Source organism: Salvelinus namaycush, chromosome 8 (assembly GCF_016432855.1).
Source record: "Salvelinus namaycush isolate Seneca chromosome 8, SaNama_1.0, whole genome shotgun sequence".
Lineage (NCBI taxonomy): Eukaryota > Metazoa > Chordata > Actinopteri > Salmoniformes > Salmonidae > Salvelinus > Salvelinus namaycush.
Window position 1 is genome coordinate 43,981,781 of NC_052314.1, and position 20,586 is coordinate 44,002,366.

Below are 20,586 nucleotides of genomic sequence, written 5' to 3' on the forward strand. Positions count from 1 at the left end.
TTGAGGAAAGAACATTCATGTAATGTTGAGGAAAACTTGATTGAGGAATCAGGCAGAACTCCTTTATAAGAGTTTATTCAAGCAATTGCAGGGAAGTTCACACTCAGGATGAAACTGGAGAGGAACTTAAAAAAAATACAGAATCACACAGTCATTTATATACTTCACCTATACAAAGAACTGATTACCCCTCCAAAGGGGCAGGCAAGCTTACATGAGAGATAAGGAAAATTTGGCTCCACTCCCATTATACAAACAAGAACAGGTTCTAACCATTTCTCACAGCTTATGTGTCTAAGATGAGATCTTTAGAGCCCAAACAGACAGAACAAGAATTTAGCCTGGTTGGACCTTTTAGTGTGCTAAAGATAAGGAGCCAATAACAAATAACTAATTTGTGCAGCATATGAAGAGTGTACTAGACAGCAGTGGACAAATAACAGTAAATAGTACATATAGTAATATTCAACTCAAGCATTTACATAGCATGTAACAAAACCATTTTACCCCATCAATTGCCCATTTTATGCTTTGGTGTTCCATAAGCATAACCAACCTTTGTATACCTGATACACTGTCAGATAGAGTTTTAGACATTTAATTGAACATTCTAAATGGAGAGTTACATAGAAAACATTTCTATGGCAATAAGCATTATCACCACCTAATGGGCAGTCTCCTTACTCACTAAAGGGACACACCTCCGCCAAAGCGGAGACATCATGTAGTTCTTCTTGAGTGATTAATACAAACTGTAGTGGAGGAACGATTTTATGCTAAATTACTTAAAGCAAGTGAACAGGAAGAGCACAAACAGTATATCTTGCAAAGTCATAATTCCTATATGTTACATGCTCCCCCTTAGCCACCAAACAAATTCCATCCCCACTCTTCGGGCTGCTTTAGCTTATCAATTTCTTATTTTAATGTGGGAGGTCCAGTCAGTGATGTTGTCAGCATTATCTGGGATAAAAGTGCAACACTGAGCCAAATACTGCACACGTAAGGCAAATAGGGGTAGACAGAGGTCCCACACACCCAATAGGTGTTATTCCATGTTTAAGCTCCTTTAAGGAAGTTGCAAATACCAGGTCTATCAGTTAAATTAGTGACCTGGTTGTTAGGTTTCTTTTAGTATTGCCCAAACAGCATTAGCATGTTCACATTTTATAGCGAAGTCGCACTTACTTGTTCCCACTTCAATAGTTCCTATCTCAGAGGTTAGACAGACACAGGCTAGTTGCCTAGCGACTACCAGCTGTTTCGTTGGGATAGAGAAGTTGAATGAGGGCAGGTAAAAACTTACTATATTCAATACTTCCAAATGTACTTGTTGTACTCATCTTGAAAATTATTGTAGCCTTATGCCAGGCAGTATACGCAGAATCAGATTGGTATTTACTATACCTAGAGTAATGATCAGTGGTTATATACTGAACAAAAATATAAATGCAACAACTTCAAAGATTTTACTGAGTTACATTAGGCCCTAATCTATGGATTTCACATAACTGGGAATACACATATGGATTTGTTAGTCACAGATACCTTAAAAAAAAAATTAGGGGCATGGATGAGAAAACCAGTCAGTATCTGGAGTGACCACCATTTCCCTCATGCAGCGAGACACACCGTCCTTCGCATAGAGTTGATCAGGCTGACCGTGGCCTGTGAAATGTTGTCCCACTCCTCTTCAATGGCTGTGCGAAGTTGCTGAATATTGTCTGGAACTAGAATTCGCTGTCATACACGTCAATCCAGAGCATCCCAAACATGCTCAATGGGTGACATAGTCTGGTGAGTATGCAGGCCATAGAATAACTGGAACATTTTCAGTTTCCAGGAATTGTATACAGACCCTTGCGACATGCTGAAACATGAGGTGATGGCGGCGGATAAATGGCACGACAATGGGCCTCAGGATCTCATCACGGTATCTCTGTGCATTCAAATTGCCATCGACATAATGCATTAGCGGTACAAGATGACGCCGGTAGACATGTTCATGGCTCCTAAGCAACTTTGCATTATTTTGTTTTTTGTGTGTGTTATTTATCACATTATTAGGCCAGAACGTCCTTTGCACTATTACATACAGCCGTAAATAACTTTTGGATAATGAGCGGTGGTAACTCACCAGCATTTCGACAAGAAATACGACTATCCTGAATTAGACCCTTTGTCCCAAGCTCATCATTAAGCTCGGGGCTCTGGGTCTAAAAACCCACCTAATGCAACTGGGTCCTGGACTTCCTGATGGGCCACCCCCAAGTGGTGAAGGTAGGCAACAACACCTCCACTACCCTGCACCTCAACACAAGGGCCCCACAAGTGTACGTGCTCAGCCCGCTCGTGGCCACGCACGTTTCCAACACAATCAGTACATTTGCAGACGACACAGCAGTGGTATGCCTGATTACCAATGACGACAAGAAAGCCTACATGAAGGAGGTGAGGGCCCTGGAGGAGTGGTGCCTGCCCCCTAAGATCCTCACAAAGTTTTACAGATGCACCATTGAGAACATCCTGTGGTGCTGTTTCACCGCCAGGTACGGTAACTGCACCATCCGCAACTGCAGGGCTCTCCAGAGGGTGGTGCAGTTCTATTTCATCTTCTATCTCAAGGCCATCAGACTGTTAAATAGTCACCACTAGCCGGCCTCGGACCTGTACCCTGCCCAGAACTTTAGTCACTGTCACTAGCCAGCTACATCCTGGTTACTTTGCCATGCACCTTAGAGGTTGCTGCCCTATGTACATAGTCATGGAACACTGGTCACTTCAATAATGTTTACATACTGTTTTAAAAAATTCATATGTAAGTTGGAAGTTTACATACACTTAGGTTGGAGTCATTGAAACTCGTTTTTCCACCACTCCACAAATTTCTTGTTAACAATTAACAAACTATAGTTTTGGCAAGTCAGTTAGGACATCTACTTTGTGCATGACACAAGTAATTTTTCCAATAATTGTTTACAGATTGATTATTTCACTTATAATTCACTGCATCACAATACCAGTGGGTCAAAAGCTTACATACACTAAGTTGACTGTGCCTTTAAACAGCTTGGAAAATTCCAGAAAATGATGTCATGGCTTTAGAAGCTTCTGATAGGCTAATTGACATAATTTGAGTCAATTGGAGGTGTACCTGTGGATGTATTTCAAGGCCTACCTTCAAACTAAGTGCCTCTTTGCTTGACATCATGGGAAAATCAAAAGAAATCAGCCAAGACCTCAGAAAAAAAATTGTAGACCTCCACAAGTCTGGTTCATCCTTGGGAGCGATTTCCAAACACCTGAAGGTACCACGTTCATCTGTACAAACAATAGTACGCAAGTATAAACACCATGGGACCACGCGACCACGCGTTCTGTTTCCTAGAGATTAACGTACTTTGGTGCAAAAAGTGCAAATCAATCCCAGAACAACTGTCACGATCGTCAATAGGAGAGAGTGAGGACCAAAATGCAGCGTGTGGAAAGTACATCCTCTTTATTAAAGAAAGAAGACGAAAACGACACGAACACTATAAAACTAAACAAAACAACAAAACAGACGACCGTGAAGCTATACAGACAAATAGTGCTGACACAAACACTACACATAGACAATTACCCACAAATGCATGATGCCCATGGCTGCCTTAAATATGGCTCCCAATCAGAGACAAATGAAAGACATCTGTCTCTGATTGAGAACCACTCAGGCAACCATAGACATACCTAGACACATTCACTCAACCATAGACATACCTAGAAACATTCACTCAACACAAACTCATACACTACACCCAACACCCCCTTTACCATATAACCACCCAAAACGACAAAACACAAACATTCCCCATGTCACACCCTGACCTAACTAAAATAATAAAGAAAACAAAGAATACTAAGGCCAGGGCGTGACATAACCCCCCCCTTAAGGTGCGAACTCCGGGCGCACCAGCATAAAGTCTAGGGGAGGGTCTGGGTGGGCGTCTGTCCACGGTGGCGGCTCTGGCACTGGTCGTGGTCCCCCCCCCACCATAGTCACTACCCGCTTTCGTAGCCTCCTCCAAATGGCCACCCTCCACATTAACCCCACTGGATTAAGGGGCAGCACCGGACTAAGTGGCAGCACCGGACTAAGGGGCAGCACCGGACTAAGGGGCAGCACCGGACTAAGGGGCAGCACCAGGATAAGGGGCAGCACCAGGATAAGGGGCAGCACCAGGATAAGGGGCAGCACCAGGATAAGGGGCAGCACCAGGATAAGGGGCAGCTCCGGACTTAGGGACGGCAGCTCCGGACTGAGGGACGGATCCTGGCTGGATGACGGCTCTGGCGGATCCTGGCTGGACGGCTCTGGCGGATCCTGGCTGGACGGCTCTGGCGGATCCTGGCTGGACGGCTCTGGCGGATCCTGGCTGGACGGCTCTGGCGGATCCTGGCTGGACGGCTCTGGCGGATCCTGGCTGGACGGCTCCTGGCTGCTCGTGGCTGGCTGACGGATCTGGCTGCTCATGGCTGGCTGACGGATCTGGCTGCTCATGGCTGGCTGACGGATCTGGCTGCTCATGGCTGGCTGACGGATCTGGCTGCTCATGGCTGGCTGACGGATCTGGCTGCTCATGGCTGGCTGACGGATCTGGCTGCTCATGGCTGGCTGACGGATCTGGCTGCTCATGGCTGGCTGACGGATCTGGCTGCTCATGGCTGGCTGACGGATCTGGACGCTCATGGCTGGCTGACGGATCTGGACGCTCATGGCTGGCTGACGGCTCTGGCAGATCCTGTCTGGTTGGCGGCTCTGGCAGATCCTGTCTGGTTGGCGGCTCTGGCAGATCCTGTCTGGTTGGCGGCTCTGGCAGATCCTGTCTGGTTGGCGGCTCTGGCAGATCCTGTCTGGTTGGCGGCTCTGGCAGATCCTGTCTGGTTGGCGGCTCTGGCAGATCCTGACTGACGAATGGCTCTAGCGGCTCCTGACTGACTAACGGCTCTGACGGCTCGGGACAGACGGGCGGCTCTAATGGCTCGGGACAGACGGATGGCTCAGACGGCACTGGGCAGACGGATGGCTCAGATGGCGCTGGGGAGACGGATGGCTCAGATGGCGCTGGGGAGACGGATGGCTCAGATGGCGCTGGGGAGACGGATGGCTCAGATGGCGCTGGGGAGACGGATGGCTCAGATGGCGCTGGGGAGACGGATGGCTCTGGCCGGATGAGGCGCACTGTAGGCCTGGTGCGTGGTGCCGGAACTGGAGGCACCGGGCTAAGGACACGCACCTTCAGGCTAGTGCGGGGAGAAGGAACAGGGCATACTGGACCCTGGGGACGCACATTAGGCCTAGTGCGTGGTGCCGGAACTGGTGGTACCGGGCTGGGGACACGCATCTCAGGGCTAGTGCGGGGAGCAGCAACAGGATGCACAGGACTCTGGAGACGCACAGGAGGCTTGGTGCGTGGTGCCGGAATTGGTGGTACCGGGCTGGAGACACGCACCATAGGGCGAGTGCGTGGAGGAGGAACAGGGCTCTGGAGACACACTGGAAGCCTGTTGCGTGGTGTAGGCACTGGTGGAACTGGACTGGGGCGGGGAGGTGGCGCCGGAAATACCGGACCGTGCAGGCGTACTGGCTCCCTTGAGTACCGAGCCTGCCCAACCTTACCTGGTTGAATGCTCCCCGTCGCCCGACCAGTGCGGGGAGGTGGAATAACGCGCACCGGGCTATGTAGGCGAACCGGGGACACCATGCGTAAGGCTGGTGCCATGTATGCCGGCCCGAGGAGACGCACTGGAGACCAGACGCGTTGAGCCGGCTTCATGGCACCTGGCTCAATGCCCAATCTAGCCCTACCAGTGCGGGGAGGTGGAATAACCCGCACCGGGCTATGAACACGTACAGGAGACACCGTGCGCTCTACTGCGTAACACGGTGTTCGCCCGTACTCCCGCTCTCCACGGTTAGCCTGGGAAGTGGGCGCAGGTCTCCTACCTGCCCTCGGCCCACTACCTCTAAGCCCCCCCCCCCAAGAAATTTTTTGGGCTGACTCACAGGCTTCCTACCGCGTCGTCGTGCTGCCTCCATTCGCCGGTATCCCTCCTCGCACTGCGCCAGAGAATCCCAGGCGGGCTCCGGCACTCGCCCTGGGTCGATCGCCCACCTGTCGATCTCCTCCCACGTAGTGTAGTCCAGATTACGCTCACATTGCCATTCCTCCTTGCGCTGCTCCTGTTGCCGCTTATCACGCTGCTTGATCCCGCATTGGTGGGTAATTCTGTCACGATCGTCAATAGGAGAGAGTGAGGACCAAAATGCAGCGTGTGGAAAGTACATCCTCTTTATTAAAGAAAGAAGACGAAAATGACACGAACACTATAAAACTAAACAAAACAACAAAACAGACGACCGTGAAGCTATACAGACAAATAGTGCTGACACAAACACTACACATAGACAATTACCCACAAATGCATGATGCCCATGGCTGCCTTAAATATGGCTCCCAATCAGAGACAAATGAAAGACATCTGTCTCTGATTGAGAACCACTCAGGCAACCATAGACATACCTAGACACATTCACTCAACCATAGACATACCTAGAAACATTCACTCAACACAAACTCATACACTACACCCAACACCCCCTTTACCATATAACCACCCAAAACGACAAAACACAAACATTCCCCATGTCACACCCTGACCTAACTAAAATAATAAAGAAAACAAAGAATACTAAGGCCAGGGCGTGACAACAACAGCAAAGGACCTTGTGAAGATGCTGGAGGAAACAGGTACAAAAGTATCTATATTCACAGTAAAACGAGTCCTATATCGACATAACCTGAAAGGCCGCTCAGCAAGGAAGAAGCCACTGCTCCAAAACTGCCATAAAAAAGCCAGACTACGGTTTGCAACTGCACATGGGGACAAAGATCGTACTTTTTAGAGAAATGTCCTCTGGTCTGATGAAACAAAAATAGAACTGTTTGGCCATAATGACCATCGATATGTTTGGAGGAAAAAGGGGGAGGCTTGCAAGCCGAAGAACACCATCCCAATCTTGAAGCACGGGGGTGGCAGCATCATGTTGTGGGGGTGCTTTGCTGCAGGAGTGACTTGTGCACTTCACAAAATAGATGGCATCATGAGGCAGGAAAATGATGTGGATATATTGAAGCAACATCTCAAGACATCTGTCAGGAAGTTAAAGCTTGGTCGTAAATGGGTCTTCCAAATGGACAATGACCCCAGGCATACTTCCAAAGTTGTGGCAAAATGGCTCTAGAACAACAAAGTCAAGGTATTGGAGTGGCCATCACAAAGCCCTGACCTCAATCCTATAGAAAATTTGTGGGCAGAATTGAAAAAGCGTGTGCGAGCAAGGAGGCCTACAAACCTAACTCAGTTACACCAGCTCTGTCAGGAGGAATGGGCCAAAATTCACCCAATTTATTGTGGAAAGCTTGTGGAAGGCTACTCTAAACATTTGACCCAAGTTAACCAGTTTATGGTAGCGTTGACTTTATACTGATTGAGTGTATCTAAACTTCTGACCCAGTGGGAATGTGATGAAAGAAATAAAAGCTGAACTAAATCATTCTCTCTACTATTATTCTGACATTTCACATTCTTAAAATAAAGTGGTGATCCTAACTGACCTAAGACAGGGAATTTTTATTAGGATTAAATGTCAGGAATTGTGAAAAACTGAGTTTAAACGTATTTGGCTAAGGTGTATGTAAACTTCTGACTTCAACTGTATATTCACTACTGTTCAAAAGTTTGGGGTCACTTAGAAATTTTCTTAAAAAAAAAAAGAAAAGCATATTTCTTGTCCATTACAATAATATCAAATTGATCAGTAATACAGTGTAGACATTGTTAATGTTGTAAATGACTATTGTAGCTGGTTAAACCGCTGATAAAAAATAAAAAAATGAATATCTACATAGGCGTAGATATTCCATGAAAGGCCAGCATCCTGAAGTCGCCTCTTCACTGATGACGTTGAGACTGGTGTTTTGAGACTGGTATTTCTGATCAAGTTGATGTTATTTTAATGGACAAAAAATGTGCTTTTCTTTCAAGAACAAGGACATTTCTAAGTGACCCCAAACTTTTGAACGGTAGTGTATATACATTACCAGTCAAAAGTTTGGACACACCTACTCATTCAAAAGTTTTTCTGTATTTTGACTTTTTTCTACATTGTAGAATAATAGTGAAGACATCAAAACTATTAAATAACACATATGAAATCATGTAGTAACCAAAGAAGTGTTAAACAAATCAAAATATATTACATATTTGAGATTCTTCAAAGTAGCCACCCTTTGCCTTGATGACAGCTTTTCACACTCTTGGCAATATATATATTTGTGTGTATGTATGTGTGTGTGTAAATAAGTCCAGTGGAAGAACGCGTGAGTTTAAACTTATAATCACCATCCATGTGTTCTTATCAAAGTAAACCTCCTGGAGACCATCGCTAGGGGCATAGAGAGACAGGCCCTGAGATTTCTGTCTGATCTGGATGGAACCTACAAGCAAGAAGAGGACAATCATTGTGAGTTTTTGTGAAGTGAATTGAAAAACTTCCAACACTAATTTAATGTGAAAATAGATGGTTTTGATTTTATTAGACATAATAAGAAACCTGTGGCGTGCTGGTATGGGAGGTTGTTGATGGGAACTTCCATTCCATTGACATTCACCAATTCGTCATTGTCCTTGGGGTACATGTCAGTATCACTGGAATAATTGTAATCAATTGTAAAAAGGAATACAATTCCAAATGAAGCTCAGAAAATGTACAATGCATCTCAACTGTCTGCCAAAGATGAGTCAGCGTTTGAAAATGCACTGCTATGGCTTAGCAATTTTTTATGCTCCACAGTATTTCAGGCAATTGTAAACAAAAAGAACACTGTATATTTGCTGTACTCACATGTCAGAGATTTTCACATTGATGTGGTTTTGTTCATGAAGGTTATCCTTCTTCAGCAGAACCATGAATTTCAGCTCTGTGGTGCAATCCTGAGCCAAAACTTGGTAGCAAGAGGGGCATCTCGTTTTTGTACCTCCTGTTGTTGAATGTGGTCAGTGTGTCTCTGACCATGCAGCATTCAGCTGGAGTCAAGAAAATTAAGAATCACAACACCATTCATTACACAGTTTGCACAGTTTTTTTTGTAACAATTATATTTGTCTCTTCTCACCTGCTCTGGCTTTGGAAAACATGTAGTAGATCTGGTCAGTGACATTCAGCTCTTTAGCGGTAGCGCCAATGGGCAGAGCAATGGGGAGAGCCATGGCCTGTTCGCACACTGTCTTCTGCAATAATTGTATATTTATATCAGAGACCGAAGAGAAAAGAATGAACTTCAGTAAAAAAAAAGTAGGCCTAAGACTACTGACCTTCGGTGTTTTCAGAATGACAATCAGAGTTCTCTCGGAGGCAACAGCCACAGTCAATTTGATTTGCTTAACACTGTTCTTGGCGTTTGCCTGGCTCATTCCTGCATAGAGAAGCACTAGGGAGGTACTCAACCAACCTGAAACATTTCAAATGCATTTTCATTTATTGTATTGACTTGCAATATAAATAGTTAGTTGAGCACTATTTCATACAGTTTAGTAAATACCAGCGCAAAGTAAAGCCATGAAATGTGTCTTTATAATGAAGTGAGTAACTGTATTTCTTTGTGTAGTGCTTCAGGCCATGGGTAAGTTTGTCCCATGTCAGCTTCACACGGAATGCAGGGTCTGGTCCCACAAGACCAGTCTCGAATGTGATTTCAGTCTCAAATTCCTTGCACTCTACACCCCAGGCAAACTTAGCCTGAGACAGAAACAAAATGATGTGTTTATTTTATTATGACCTCAAGCAGTATAGACTGAAGCAATGTGACATTACTGTACAGTGGCATTGGAGACATGGCCTTTAGTCTTACCATAACTTTGTGGTTGCTCGGAAGAACACTGTCAGCACAAATTCTCCAGTTGTCATTTGGAGCAAGGTTAGACAGGATGACTTGCAGTCTAAAAGTAGCTTTGTCCAAGTAAGCAGCAATCTGGTATCCCTGCACGTCATTGTCAGCTCTTACTGCACGGATGAGGATGGTCACGGCTGGGGCAACAGCATTGCCAATGTATTTGGCCTGAAAAGACACAGTTCATTATTGTACTCACTCCCATTGTCAGCAATGGAGAGTAATTATACACAGCCCCAGTTGTGATATAGAAGTTTTACCCGTTTGTAGATTCTGCTGGAGGTTCTTACTTCAGAGATTGGATGCTGCAAGCAAAATAAGTATACCAACTCAGGTTTAATATCATCAAGCATCACTAATAGCTGCACATATTGTATGTGCACTATATAAACATTACCTGTTGGATGTGGTTCTTGGCAAACTTCATGTCAATTACTTCCTCCTGTAATAGGAAGAGCAGTGAAAGTAGAGTAATTTAGGTAACTGCTTGAAAGTTCTGCCTCACCCTTCAGATGCGGGAGCTGGAAGAGCTGTACTTGGAGGTACAGGACATAGAGGAGCTGGAGCTCAGTTTGCTTTTGCTGCTGCTGCTCTCGCTACTGCTGCTGCTGCTACGGATTTTCTTAGACCTCTTGCTGATTGGGGCTGCATTCACATCAATGATCTTACTCTTGGCACGAGAAGATGAGGAGATGGATTTGGAGGGAAACGGATGGAATGACAACTGCTGGAGCGAGAGCTGCTAGAACTGGGGGAAGATATGCTACCATTCTTCAGACCAAGTACCAGGATTTTATTGAGCTTCAACAGGACAGTTTTTCCGTCTGAAGCTTCTTTCTCTTCAGTCATGGTGTTGACTTTGATTATCTTTACTGTGGCCTTGGGTCCCAATTTGTACTTCAATCTCCACTCACTCAATGACTGGACCAGAAGCTGCCCGCAAAGAAATATAGATACAATTGCTTCTCTAAGATAATTTAAATTTTTTCTTATTGTATTGATAGTTGTGTATTGGATGTAAATCATGAATATATCTTGCCTGGTGACACATCAACAAGGACTGAGTGTTTCCCAATCCATGCATAGAGAGGACAGTTTCTGATGAAAGCAGCGCTCTGACATGCTGACCAGACCGGACACGTCGCGTGCACGAGCGTCGCAAAATAAATGTAGAAATCCATGTTATTCAATTATTGCACCCACACTGCTTGCGCGCCAACGAGCGTCTGCGATGCCAAGGAACTCCTTTCTATTTCTGACGCAGATCGCGCTGGAAGTCCTGCCTCTCCCATCTCCTCATTGGTTTATAGAAGCAGGTACCCACGCGCCATCTCCTCATTGGTTATACCCACGTGGGTGATTGAAAGACAAAATGTTTTGCCGGTTGTCGTGGTAAAAGTGTAGATACCAATCACCATATAATTTCAAAGATGAAAAAGCCTGGAAGGAGGAGATGACTAGAAATTATTCGGTTGGCCGTTTTATGTGTGGATTAATTGTCGGAGTAGAAGACCTTGTGCATTTCAGGTAAAATAACAACTCAATGTTTATATCCCAGGATAAATAAGCTAGCCACAGCAAGCTAGCTAAATAGGACAAATTAGCTAGCAAGTGCAAGCTAACTTGTTAAATTGCCATACATGTTTAATGCTTTTCGACCTGTCCCCAAATTAATGTCATTGGTTCAGAGTTTGTTTTGATATTTTAACCTGCGTGTCGTGATCGTGTTTGGTGTAGGGGGACAAAATAAATGTATGCACAATAGCGCACGATGGCACACGCGTGCAGCCGGTTTGGGTTCCGTGTGAGATTCAATCTCAGCACATGCCTTGATTCCGAAGAATTTGGATTTATTCTTGGGCATGAAGTTGGAAGGTATATCATTGTAAGTGATTTCAGATGACCTTGACTGAAAATGACAAAATGGGAAAGAGATTAGAGGTCATAACTACAAGAAGAAATGGCTGCTGAAAAGTAGTGTCAAAATAGAATATTCATCTTCCCAAACTACCAATCATAGAAGATGCAATTTTAGATGTGAATATCTCCTTTGACAGCTGTGATACATATTTGGTGATTTTTACAGCTTAAATGTATGCATTCAATAGAACCATGGAATATGTAATGCTAGTAAATCCATTTTACTACCTGTTCTAGAAAAAGCTACATACCGCACAGATGCAATGAGATCGATGGTCTGAACAGAAATGAAATGTTCCTTATTGACTGACCTTCATGTCTTAAAGTAATGATGGACAGTCGTTTCTCTTTGCTTATTTGAGCTGTTCTTGCCATAATATGGACTTGGTCTTTTACCAAATAGGGCTATCTTCATTATACCAACCGTACCTTGTCACAACACAACTGATTGGCTCAAATGCATTAAGAAGGAAAGAAATTCCACAAATTAACAAGGCACACCTGTTAATTGACATGCATTCCAGGTGACTACCTATTGGAGCTTGTTGAGAGAATATCAAGATTGTGCAAAGCTGTCATCAAGGCACAGGGTTGCTACTTTGAAGAATCTCAAATATAAAATATATTTTGATTTGTTTAACACTTTTTGGGTGATTCCATATGTGTTATTTCATAGTTTTTATGTCTTCACTATTATTCTACAGTGTAGAAAATAGTAAAAATAAAGAAAAACCCTTGAATGAGTAAGTGTGCCCAAACTTTTCACTGGTATTGTATGCACCTTGGTGTAAACTTGGCCTGCAGTTGAATGTTTGTCTTTTAAAAATATATATTTAACCTTTATTTAACTAGGCGAGTCAGTTAAGAACAAATTCCTATTTACAAATACGGCCTACCCCGGACAAACCCGGTGGACGCTGGGCCAATTGTATGCCGCCCTATGGGACTCCCAATCACGGCCGGATGTGATGCAGCCTGGTCTTCATGAGCTGGGAGACATGGTGGCTTGGACTGTGAAAATGGGAATGGAGAAACATAGCCAATGTGACTATGAAACCCAAGATGAATTAAAACAACAACAGCATTACCGCTTCATTACATTCTTGTTGGTGAGCACATACCATTGACAGTTGCAACGGCTTCTGCAGCAGTATAGAAGCTGAGCTCCATGGGCACACCAACAGCGGTGGGGAAGATGCAACGCACCTCGGCAGCCGGCAGGGGCTTAATATAATAAAAAGCAGCTCCAGACAGCAGTGCTCTCATGGACAACTGTTCCTCTGCCTGAACAGCAGGTCCAGTTGCAAGCTGTAGAGAAACAAACATTGGCCATCTACCTAGCTGTGATGACATAAGACCACTGTGAAAGTCAACTGTGGAAGAGGTTTAAGAATTTACAGCTTTCCTGATCATAAAGTAGTATAAAGGAGTATAATACATACATGAATTACCTGTTCGATGATGGCCTTGTCGATGTTGCCTAAGGCAATTTCCTGTCTAAAGAACTTCACGTACACGGAGACCAAGGGCTCGGTTGAAGGCATGGACCTCCAGTCAGACAGCTGTGGATAGATTAGTAGAGCAAAGCTGACTGATAAACTTCATCAACTTCATTTAAAAAACCTAATCATTGATTCTTTGGAGATACATTTGGGAGATTAAGTGATCTTTGGTACTTACATCCTTAATGACACGCTTCATCTTGGTGATCCTGTCAAGACTTTTTAGGAGCCTTGGGAATTTTCATAAGAGCCTCTCGGTTCTCACTCCAATCTGAGAAAGATCGTTAAAAGAGGGTTTTGGAACCTCTGAATTGTAATCATTTTAAATGGTTTTGAATAACAGTTTTTACCTCCAGAACATCAGCAGCTGCTCCAGCAAAGTAGGTGTGGGCTTTAGCCACAATGGCTCTCGGAAAAACGGTGGCAGCATCATTGATGTAGAAATCACTGGGAGCAGCACCCATCATCAGGGGAGCTTAAAACTTCTTATGGCTGCAATCCCGGTAACGGGATCGATATGACAACAGCCAGTGAAAGTGCAGGGCGCCAAATTCAAACAACAGAAATCTCATAATTAAAATTCCTCAAACATACATGTGTCTTATACCATTTTAAAGGTAATCTTGTTGTTAATCCCACCAAAGTGTCCGATTTCAAATAGGATTTTCAGCGAAAGCACCACAAACGATTATGTTAGGTCACCGCCAAATCACAGACAAACACAGTAATTTTTCCAGCCAAAGATAGGAGTCACAAAAAGCACAAATAGAGATAAAATGAATCACTAACCTTTGATGATCTTCATCAGATGACACTCATAGGACTTCATGTTACACAATACATGTATGTTTTGTTTGATAAAGTTCATATTTATATAAAAAAATCTGAGTTTACATTGGCGTGTTACGTTCACTAGTTCCAAAAACATCCAGTGATTTTGCATATACACATGGAATTATAGATATACCTCTCCTAAATGCAACCGCTGTGTCAGATTTCAAAAAAACTTTACGGAAAAAGCAAACCATGCAATAATCTGAGACGGCGCTCAAAACAATAGTCAAATTAGCCGCCATGTTGGAGTCAACAGAAACCAGAAATTACATGATAAATATTCCCTTACCTTTGATGACCTTCATCAGAATGCACTCCCAGGAATCCTAGTTCCACAATAAATGCTTGATTTGTTCGATAATGTCCGTTATTTATGTCCAGTTAGCTACTTTTGATAGCGCGTTTGGTAAACAATTCCAAAGTCACGAAGCGCGTTCCCTAAAAGCTGACGAAATGTCCAAAAGTTCCGTAACAGTCAGTAGAAACATGTCAAACGATGTATTGAATCAATCTTTAGAACGTTGTTAACATAAATCTTGAATTAACGTTCCAACCGGAGAATTACATTGACTTCAGATGAGCGATGGAACAGAGCTCCCTCTCATGTGAACGCGCATGGTCAAAGAATGGTCAGGTCATGGCAGACCTGACTAATTCTCCTCTCATTCGGCCCCCCATCACAGTATAGGTATCAGACAAAGTTCTACAGACTGTTGACATCTAGTGGAAGCCGTAGGAAGTTCAAACTCATTCATATCTCGCTGTGATTTCAATGGGATCTTGGTTGAAAATCGACCAGCCTCAGAATTTCCACTTCATGTTTGGATTTTGTCTCAGGTTTTTGCCTGCCATATGAGTTCTGTTATACTCACAGACATAATTCAAACAGTTTTAGAAACTTCAGAGTGTTTTCTATACTAATAATAATATTAATATATTAGCAACTATGACTGAGGAGCAGGCCGTTTGCTCTGGGCACCTCCGTGCACCTTTCATCCAAGCTACTCAATACTGCCCCTGCAGCCACAAGAAGTTTACTTTTTAGGGATAGGGGGCAGCATTTTCACTTTTGGATGAATTGGTGCCCAAATTGAACGGCCTCCTACTCTGTCCCAGATGATAATATATGCATATTATTATTACTATTGGATAGAAAACTCTGAAGTTTCTAAAACTGTTTGAATTATGTCTGTGAGTATAACAGAACTCATATGGCAGGCAAACTTCCAAACAGGAAGTGAAAATTCTGAAAAGGGTCGATGTGAAAGTCATCGCCTATTCAAATCCCTGTAATTTATGGATCTGTTTGCACTTCATATGCCTTCCACTAGATGTCAACCGTCAGTAGAACGTGGAATGAAGCCTCTAGTGTGATGTGGGACCGGATGGAAGCTATTTGAGTCACTGGTCTGGCAGATAGCCAGTTCCTGGTCACGCAAGCTAGACATGGGATGTCAATGTGTGCCATTACTTTTACAGACATGAAGAAATGCTCCAGTTGGGATGTTATTGGATATATATGATAACAACATCCTGAAGATTGATTCTCAACTAAGTTTGACCAGTTTATTCGACTTGTAATATAACTTTTTGAAGTTTTCGTCCGACGTTTGCGTTCACTTGCGCAAGTGTTTGGAAACGTTAACTACACATGCTAGCTAAAGTTGCTAATTCGACATAAGTAATGGACATTATCAAACAAAACAACGATTTATTGTGGAACTAGGATTCCTGGCACTGCATTCTGATGAAAGATCATCAAAGGTAAGGGAATATTTATGATGTAATTTCGTATTTCTGACTCCAACATGGCGGAGAAATGAGCGCCGTCTCAGATTATTGCATGGTGTGCTTTTTACTAAAGTTTTTTTTTTAAATCTGACAGCGGTTGCATTAAGAACCAGTGTATCTTTAATTGTATGTAAAACATGTATCTTTCATCAAAGTTTATGATGAGTATTTCTGTTATTTGACATAGCTCTCTGTAATTACTCCGGATATTTTGGAGGCATTTCTGAACATGGCGGCAATGTAAACCGAGATTTGTGGATATAAATATGCACATTATCGAACAAAACATAAATGTATTGTGTAACATGATGTCATATGAGTGTCATCTGATGAAGATGTTCAAAGGTTAGTGATTCATTTTATCTCTATTTCTGGGTTTTGTGAAAGCTATCTTTGCTGGGAAAAATGGCTGTGTGTTTTTTGGATATGGTGGTGAGCTAACAAAAATATATGTTGTGTTTTCGCTGTAAAACATTTAAAAAAATGGACACGATGGGTAGATTAACAAGATGTTTATCTTTCATTTGCTGTATTGGACTTGTTAATGTGTGAAAGTTAAATATTTCAAAAAAATATATTTGAATTTCACGCGCTGCCTTTTCAGAGGAATGTTGGGGGGGGTTCCGCTAGCGGAACGCATGTCCTAGAAAGGTTTTAAGAAAGAAAACAATCATTATGCCAACATATGAGGGAGAAACCATTAAGATTGTAGGAGTTCAGTTCATGAGGCCTTTACAATGATAATAATCCAGGTGGGTGCCTTTGCTGAAACAGAAGCTCAGTCAAATTCTGGGTTTAGGATCTTGAATGCAACAGTGCGAGCAGCAGCACAAAATGGGAAAATAGAATGCAATTAGATTCAAATGCAGATGCAAATCTAGACTACATGTTTTGAGAAAGTGAAGAGTGCTCTTACACTGAGGTAAAGCCAGGGGCGGTGCACTTGGTCATGGCCTTCATGAGAGAGTCGACAAAGCTAGCGACCTGCAGATTGGCATGCTTTGCTACTGCATCAGCAAGAGTAGTTGCCAGACCCATGGGAAGCTTTGTTTCGAAAAGCACAAAGGTGGCGATCATACGGAGCTCTGGGTGAAGAGCCTTGTCCATGAACTGCACAGCGACATCCTGGATCTAAAACACCGGATGATAAAAAGGTAAGTGGATTGTTCAAATGTCATAAGATGTGATGGTGTTAACTGAGAGAGAGGAGCAATACTCACCATTCCAGGGCTCCTTCTTGGTAATGTTCCTCAGAGCCAAGATGGCATCACCCTGAATTCTCAGTGGCAGAGTAGCAGCAGCAGCAGTTCCAAATCTGGGCAGGAGCTTCATGGTGGGCTTAAGGCTAGTAGGATGTCCAGCATTGTCAAGAACTTTCAGAAACATTGCGATTTCCTCAAAGTTACCCTTAGCGATAGCCTCAACAGAAAGATCATGGATGAGCTGTAGAGGTTCATTCTCATCCAGTAAGTAATAACTGAATGTGATTATGAAAAACATATTTTACTTTCACAAAGTCACCATGGCAGGTAGGATATTGTCAGAGCTGCTAGGAGTACTGGGTGGAGGAGTCAAGCGCAGAGAGCAGGGTTTCAAGAAAGTGGATTTATTTTCCAATTGACAGGGAAAACGATCATGCCCTAAACACACGGGCGCATGAAAAGACGAGTCCAAAAACACCGGACTAAACTGTCCCGAGAAAATAATAAAATCCACATCACATCACAATCCAACACCAAATAACAGAATACAAGCCCGCACAAAAGCCAGCGGGCTACTTGCCCTTAAATAGCCTACCCACCAAACTAAACTCAAAACAGGTGCACCCAATCAGCCCAAACTAACAGAAACAAAAGGAAAAGAATCGATGGCAGCTAGTAGGCCGGTGACGACGACCGCCGAGCGCCGCCCGAACAGGAAGAGGCACCATCCTCGGCGGGATTCGTGACAGATATGTAGCACAGTACTTGGAAATCATGGTACCATAAACAAGCATGGCGACCTCACGCATAAGTGGGTTTGCCTGAATCTTGTGGTTCAAAACCAGGGTCTGGTGGTGCAAAAAAAGATTGTTTTCAGTCATATTAACCAGGATTCAAAAAATGTAGTTTAAACCTAATCGTAAGGTGTACCTACTTCAAAAAGCTTGATGGCCTCCACATCAGCTGTAACCATGTGCACAGTGGCCACCAGAGCTGGAGCAGCTTCAGCATTAGTAATTTGACCCCCCCACTAACTTCTCCTTGATGAATTTCAGAGTAACTGGAGTTCCAATTGCAGAGATAGCATCCAGGATCCAGTATATGAAAAAGTGGAAGGTTCACTTTAGTACTGTGCCTGTCTTTTTTGATGATATTTGTTTCCCAAAGATGATTTGAAAAGTACCTGAAAGCTGGCTTGGCCTTGAACTGATGCCAGATGGCCCGAATGGTTTCAAAGCTGGCCATACGCATGAGCTGGACAAGCTGAATAAACTTCAGTGGGGCATCGTCATGGACCTCAGCCACATTGTTTTCAACCAGATGGTTCAGAATCTCCATAATCTGACGAGAGAAGGAATTCATATTTTGAAAAGTTATCAGGAGCATAATTCAAGAAAACACTACGGACAATGTCCTGTGACTCAAGAGGAAGGTACTACTTGTCACTGTACCTGATAATGTGTGTTGCTGAGCCTAAGGAGCGGAATCAGTGTCTGTAGAATCTCAGTGGCAAACTCATACTGAATGGATCCATTGTGAAGATATTCTGCTTTGAAGGGCTTAACTGGGATCTTCTCAATCTTAACAAAAACCAAGGTTTGTCTGTAAATGGGCAATTTAAGCTCATTAGCAATTTTAGATGCATTACACCTTAAAATGTACTTTTCAAATCAGTCAACATACTTTGCTTCCATCTGGGCAGCGCCATTCATTTCATTAAAAGTGAGAACTGATGGAGCTCTGTAACAGTGGCTTCCAGGATCATAGCACCAGTGGCATAGTTGTAGATGGCAGCTCCCCTCTGGTTCTTTCCTCTCTGGGTAGATAAAACATATTGTTAGTGATATTGCCTAGGCTAGAATATCTGTTGTTTAGTGATGTCCACCAAAGCCAATAACAAGTTACATTTGCTCCTATCTGCTGGATCTCAACACACTACTCAGTGTAAGCCAGACCAAACTCTTCATGATTCTCTCCTGGCAGTGATTCAGATCTTTGGTCTTAGTCAAATGGATGCACTGTGCCTTGGCATCTTCACTGATCACATAGTGGGTCTTGCACACTCCCTGAGCTCCAGCATAGGTAATACAAAGGAGAGTGAGAAGTACTGTATGTGTGAATATGAAAATATACAAGTCTTACCTCCTGCATCTCATAGACGTTCTGTGTTTTCTTGATGCAGGATGTTCAGGATACCTCTATGGATATCCAGTACTGTTTCAGACACACCAGTGGGGGCAAATACCTCACCCACAACACCATTGGCATACACAAACTTGATTGAGCTGAGCAGCCAGGGCTGAAGTGAGCTTTGCAGCTGGGATGAAAGGATCTTTGGGCCAAATGCCACTGTACTCAAAGATCTCAGGGTTCACGAGCTACAAGGATATATCAATATATTAGTCAATGTAATGGAGAATGCATTTAGATATTTTGTTGGTAAACTTGATGTGTAGCCAGAGACAATAAAGTAGACGGCACACGTCAAACGTTTGCTTTATGACCCTATGTCCGGATGACATGTGCATGCCCATATTTGGGCATCCGGTCAGGAAATCCTGGCGGGAAGTTATCACGTGCTCTAGGGAGTGCCAATATAGGGGCATCCTGTCAGGACATCCTGTTCCTGTTCTCACGCCTTAGAGTGAGTGTTAATTTATGTATATAATGCATCTATTCCTTTGAAGTTGTCGCGATGATTAATGTCTAGGGACCTCATTGAACTGGGGGGATGTGTTTGAACATTTCAAAGAGTATGGCCCCACACCCACCCTATTTTATTGCCCTTAGGGTTGTTGTCTATGAAGCAGGTGTGTGTGTGTGTGTGTGTGTGTGTGTGTGTGTGTGTGTGTGTGTGTGTGTGTGTGTGTGTGTGTGTGTGTGTGTGTGTGTGTGTGTGTGTGTGTGTGTGTATATGTCTCTACAGGGGTGTTAGAAACAAGGTCCCTTCTCATTGTGTACATTTCAAGCTTTCAACAACAATAAAACAACCATCTAAATAATGTTTCTCGGCCTAACACACTGTTGAGTTTCCTATTTAGTTCTCTTTAGTTGTACATGCACCGAGCTTCCAGGTGGCTCCAGCCTATGGATGTTCGGTGCATGTACACCGGGGGGATTTTGAAAGAGGTAGATTAGAACCCCAATGTAATAGGGGTAAGAAAATATCATAAAGTTAATTTCAGATTCAGGTTTAGGGGTTAATAACTTTAGGGAAACCGCATTTCACACTATGTACAGACATAGAGAGCCAACACATCAAGGTGTAACAGGGATGAATGGATATTCAATGTACAACAGTAGTCTTCTGTAACAAGCAATACGTGTTAAATATGTGTCACAGTC

General features: G+C 43.5%; 1 pseudogene; it reads right to left on the reverse strand.

Annotated features, from left to right (window-relative positions):
* LOC120052138 overlaps positions 1-20,586 on the reverse strand; it is a 55,957-nt pseudogene that overhangs the window by 27,427 nt on the left and 7,944 nt on the right.